A 6,176-nucleotide genomic window follows, 5' to 3' on the forward strand; every position below is an offset into this window, starting at 1 on the left:
ACACCCTGGAGCCCTTCCATGGTCCCTCCCCAGCTGGGCAACCTTCTGTGTCCCTCTCCTTACCTAATGGGGCACCGGTGGGGTGCCTTGGCCTGGCCCGTGCCCTCTCATAATCTGGGACCCCTCGGGGGATGTTAGAGAGCCAGTTTCGGCTGATCCCCCCAGGCCAGGCAGAGGCACCACACTGGTGCACGAATTCGTGCACCGGGTCTCTAATAAAAATATATTAAACAGAGAAAGACAAAGAAAAAGACCTTAACCCTGAAAATATTAGCCCAGCCCCGGTAGACAAGGCTTGAAGACATCACTGGAAATAGTTTTTATTTCAATGACCAGTGTTCTCATTGTTTGATCTCCTGAGGTTCGTCAACCCATACTCCCTCTCCAAAAAAAAAAAAAAAAAGAAAAGAATGTTTGGGGGATTACGGGTGTTTTACTCTGATCATCTCTTTCCTTTGATGAATTACTAGGGATGCCAGGGTGCGTCTCCTGAAGGCTCCAACCTGCTCTGTGTGTGGCTTTAGCATCTATCTCTGTGTGCATTCATGTTTTTAATTGGGTTTAGCACTAAACAGCCCCAAACAAAGCCCAGCGATCATAAAATTCATCTAGCATCGCACCTGAGAGAGGAGGCTGGAGGGGGAGCTGGAGGGAGCCCTAGAAATCTATTTCAGGACATCCATGGTTGTATTAAAGAGATCACTGACTGCTGATTAAATTCAGTTGCTGAGCGTCGACCTATCAACCAGTACGTCACAGTTTGATTCCCGGTCAAGGGCACATGCCCAAGTTGCCGGGTCCATCGCCAGTAGGGGGCGTGCGGGAGGCAGCCGATCCGTGATTCTCTCTCAACATGGATGTTTCTTTCCCTCTCTATTTCCCTTCCTCTCTGAGTCAATAAAAACATTTAAAAAAATTTTAAGCAAGTGTTGCATTCAGATTAAATTCATATTGTTTTAAAATAGTTTATTTTTTTGGTTTAACATGCCAGGTGGGTAGTCATTTAAAGACGACATAGCTCCCTAGCTGGTGTGGCTCAGTGGATAGAGCGTTGGCCTGCGGATGGAAGGGTCCCGGGTTCAATTCCAGTCAAGGGCACATGCCTGGGTTGCAGTCTCTATCCCCAGTGAGGGGCGTGCAGGAGGCAGCCCACACATGATTCTCTCTCATCATCAATGATGTTTCTATCTCTCTCTCCCTTCCTTTCCAAAATCAATAAAAAAAATATATTTTTTTTAAAAAAAGAGCCCACAGCCTCGAAATCCGTCATGTGTCCTCCCGCAGACACTCTGTCTCCTGACCCCTTTGGGCTTGAGTCCTTCGAGGGCAGTATGAGGGTGACATTTTAATTATGTTGTGTGTTTTTCTACCCTTTTTTATTTTTTAATTTTTTTAATTTTCTTCTCCTAAATGCCAACTGTCAGATGCCTGACATGTCCTTACACCCCCATTCATCTTTCCTTCCTAATTGGGGAAGAGCTTGCCTCAGTCCAGGTCATTGAGTGGGAGTTTTTTTTTGTTTTGTTTTGTTTTTTATTTCTGAGTGGAAGGGAGAGAGAGAAACATCCCTGATGAGAGAGAATCATGGATCGGCTGCCTCCTGCAGGCCTCCACCTGGGCATGGAACCTGCAACCCGGGCATGTGCCCTTGACTGGAATCAAACCCAGAACCCATCAGGCCGAAGCTCTATCCACTGAGCCAGACCAGCTAGTGGTGCATATCTATACTAATAAAAGGATAATATGCTAATTAGACCAGGTTGACTGGACATCTTCCAGACGTCTGACTCCCTTCTGGACAAAGCCTCGGTGGCCGGGGCCGAGGCAGAGGTGGTTAGGGGCGTTCAAGCTTTTAGGGGAGGGCAGTTGGGAGCGATCAGGCTGGAAGGGGAGGGCAGTTAGGGGCAATCAGGCTGGCAGAGGAGGGCAGTTAGGGGATCAGGCCAGCAGGGGAGGGCAGTTAGGGGCTATCAGGCCGGCAGGGGAGGGCAGTTAGGGGCTATCAGGCCGGCAGGGGAGGGCAGTTAGGGGCGATCAGGCCAGGAGGGGAGGGCAGTTAGGGGCTATCAGGCCGGCAGGGGAGGGCAGTTAGGGGCGATCAGGCCAGGAGGGGAGGGCAGTTAGGGGCTATCAGGCCGGCAGGGGAGGGCAGTTAGGGGCGATCAGGCCAGGAGGGGAGGGCAGTTAGGGGCTATCAGGCCGGCAGGGGAGGGCAGTTAGGGGCGATCAGGCCAGGAGGGGAGGGCAGTTAGGGGCTATCAGGCCGGCAGGGGAGGGCAGTTAGGGGCGATCAGGCCAGGAGGGGAGGGCAGTTAGGGGCTATCAGGCCGGCAGGGGAGGGCAGTTAGGGGCGATCAGGCCAGGAGGGGAGGGCAGTTAGGGGCTATCAGGCCGGCAGGGGAGGGCAGTTAGGGGCGATCAGGCCAGGAGGGGAGGGCAGTTAGGGGCTATCAGGCCGGCAGGGGAGGGCAGTTAGGGGCGATCAGGCCAGGAGGGGAGGGCAGTTAGGGGCTATCAGGCCGGCAGGGGAGGGCAGTTAGGGGCGATCAGGCCAGGAGGGGAGGGCAGTTAGGGGCTATCAGGCCGGCAGGGGAGGGCAGTTAGGGAATTTATTTCAGTTTATTTTTAAAAATATATTTTTATTGATTTCAGAGAGGAAGGGAGAGGGAGAGAGAAACATCAAAGATGAGAATCATGGATCGGCTGCCTCCTGCACGCCCCCTGCTGGGGATAGAACCCACAACCCAGGCATGTGCCCTTAATCGGAATCGAACCGTGACTCCTGGTTCATAGGTCGATGCTCAACCACTGAGCCACACTGGCCGGGCAGAGTGGCTCAGTGATTTGTGAAATAGGATGATCCACATTCCAGGAATGTATTTCTCAGTAAACCTCATGCTTTATGATGAGTAGAAAGAAAATGGGAGTTTGAATGGGGTAGTACGAACAGAAACAATTCTATTGGAAATTAAGGTGAGAATGGCTTTTGTTATTGGAGGGTTAAGAGCAGAATAGATGTCACAAATATTTATAAATAAGATGAGTCTTTTCTGGCCTGCAACCCGGGCATGTGCCCTTGACCTGGAATTGAATCGTGACCTCCTGGTTCCTAGGTTGATGCTCAACCACTGAGCCACGCCGGCCGGGCAAGCCCACACATTTGATAGCATTAATAACCTGGTTATGATAAACAGGAAGCTGGTTAACAATCGCCAAGTCTGTTCTCAGCAGATTGCTGGGGGAAGGGAATGGACAATAGACACACGCCCAGTGATGTCTGGGTGACCTGGGGGGGTGCTTACCTGTCAGTCACACCTGGGAGCCAGTCAGTGGCTGGAATAGGCATGGCCAATGCAAGGGCATGAAATCTGAGATACTTAACTGCTGGACACAGGGTCCTCTTCCTGTCTCTCTGCTGCACCTGACCCCTGGCTTGTGGGACTCTCACACTCTGCACTCACCCATGAGGCCCACAGCCATGTGGGACCCACACAATGGACTGATGGACTGTAACTGTTAATTCATCATCTATTTGTTCATCTATCCATCTACCATCAATCCACCATCCATCTATCCATCCATCCATCCATGCATCCATCCACTCATCCACCATTTATCCATCCATCCATCCATCCACCCAACATCTATCCATCCATCACTTATGAACCTATTTATACAACCATCTATCTACCCATTCATTCACCCATTCATTCATATCTATTGATTCATCATTTGTTCATCTATCCATCTACCATCAATCCACCATCCATCTATCCATCCATCCATCCATGCATCCATCCACTCATCCACCATTTATCCATCCATCCATCCATCCACCCAACATCTATCCATCCATCACTTATGAACCTATTTATACAACCATCTATCTACCCATTCATTCACCCATTCATTCATATCTATTGATTCATCATTTGTTCATCTATCCATCTACCATCAATCCACCATCCATCTATCCATCCATCCATCCATGCATCCATCCACTCATCCACCATTTATCCATCCATCCATCCATCCACCCAACATCTATCCATCCATCACTTATGAACCTATTTATACAACCATCTATCTACCCATTCATTCACCCATTCATTCATATCTATTGATTCATCATTTGTTCATCTATCCATCTACCATCAATCCACCATCCATCTATCCATCCATCCATCCATGCATCCATCCACTCATCCACCATTTATCCATCCATCCATCCATCCACCCAACATCTATCCATCCATCACTTATGAACCTATTTATACAACCATCTATCTACCCATTCATTCACCCATTCATTCATATCTATTGATTCATCATTTGTTCATCTATCCATCTACCATCAATCCACCATCCATCTATCCATCCATCCATCCATGCATCCATCCACTCATCCACCATTTATCCATCCATCCATCCATCCACCCAACATCTATCCATCCATCACTTATGAACCTATTTATACAACCATCTATCTACCCATTCATTCACCCATTCATTCATATCTATTGATTCATCATTTGTTCATCTATCCATCTACCATCCCATCACCATCTATCCATCCATCCATCCATCCACTTCTTTATACATTTAGATATGCTGAGAGAGAAAGAGAGAGAGAGAGAGAGAGAGAGAGAGAGAGAGAGAGAGAGAGAGAGAGAATTCGCAGAGCTTTCCATCCTCATACATTTCTGTTGAGCGTGGACAGCATAATTGACTTGAAGGTCATTGCCGCCTTCTAATAGTGGGTGGAAGACACGCCAACCAGCTGAACAAATGGCAGTCACAGCCACTCAAGAAGGCAAGCCATCCCCCGTGAAAACAAACTCAGACCCCGTGAGCTCTCCTTTTGTGAGTCTTTTGCATTCAAATTGGTCATGTGTGAGCCAAGATAAACACGGCTGGCCTTTCGCTAACAGAGAGGTGCTCCCCAAACAGCGACCCTTGTCTTAAATGACATGACAAATATTAAAGGGAAAGGGGTTGATCCTCTATCAGAATGCAAACTTCCTCAGAGCATGCTGCCTGCAAAAGCCCTTTATTTTTCTCCCGTTAATCTTTATTGTTGAAATTATTAATAGGTCTTCCTTTTTTTCCCGCATTAACCTCTTGCAGCCCGCTCCCATCCCCCTCCAAGTCCTCACCATCTCATTGTCTGTGCCCATGGGTGATGCATATTTGCACACAAGTTCATTAGTTGATCTCTTCCCACTCCCCTCCCTCCCCTGCCTTCTTTCTAACATTCAACAGTCTATTCATCCTTCTATGACTCTGAGTCTATTTTAAAAAAATATGTATATATTTACTGATTTCAGAGAGGAAGAGGGAGAGACAGAGAAGAGAGATGGAAACATCAATGATGAGAGAGAATCATGGACCACCTGCCTCCTGCACGCCCCCTACTGGGGATCGAGCCTACAACCCGGGCATGTGCCTTATATCAGAATCGAACCCGAGACACTTCAGTCCACAGGCCGAATCTGTATCCAGTGAGTCAAACCAGCTAGGACCATATTTTTTATTTCTTCTTCTCCTTCTTCTTTTCTTCTTCTTCTTCTTCTTCTTCTTCTTCTTCTTCTTCTTCTTCTTCTTCTTCTTCTTCTTCTTCTTCTTCTTCTTCTTCTTCTTCTTCTTCTTCTTCTTCTTCTTCTTCTTCTTCTTCTTCTTCTTCTTCTTCTTCTTCTTCTTCTTCTTCTTCTTCTTCTTCTTCTTCTTCTTCTTCTTCTTCTTCTTCTTCTTCTTCTTCTTCTTCTTCTTCTTCTTCTTCTTCTTCTTCTTCTTCTTCTTCTTCTTCTTCTTCTTCTTCTTCTTCTTCTTCTTCTTCTTCTTCTTCTTCTTCTTCTTCTTCTTCTTCTTCTTCTTCTTCTTCTTCTTCTTCTTCTTCTTCTTCTTCTTCTTCTTCTTCTTCTTCTTCTTCTTCTTCTTCTTCTTCTTCTTCTTCTTCTTCTTCTTCTTCTTCTTCTTCTTCTTCTTCTTCTTCTTCTTCTTCTTCTTCTTCTTCTTCTTCTTCTTCTTCTTCTTCTTCTTCTTCTTCTTCTTCTTCTTCTTCTTCTTCTTCTTCTTCTTCTTCTTCTTCTTCTTCTTCTTCTTCTTCTTCTTCTTCTTCTTCTTCTTCTTCTTCTTCTTCTTCTTCTTCTTCTTCTTCTTCTTCTTCTTCTTCTTCT

This window comes from Myotis brandtii, unplaced genomic scaffold (genome assembly GCF_000412655.1).
Source record: "Myotis brandtii unplaced genomic scaffold, ASM41265v1 scaffold2121, whole genome shotgun sequence".
In the NCBI taxonomy this organism is placed as follows: domain Eukaryota; kingdom Metazoa; phylum Chordata; class Mammalia; order Chiroptera; family Vespertilionidae; genus Myotis; species Myotis brandtii.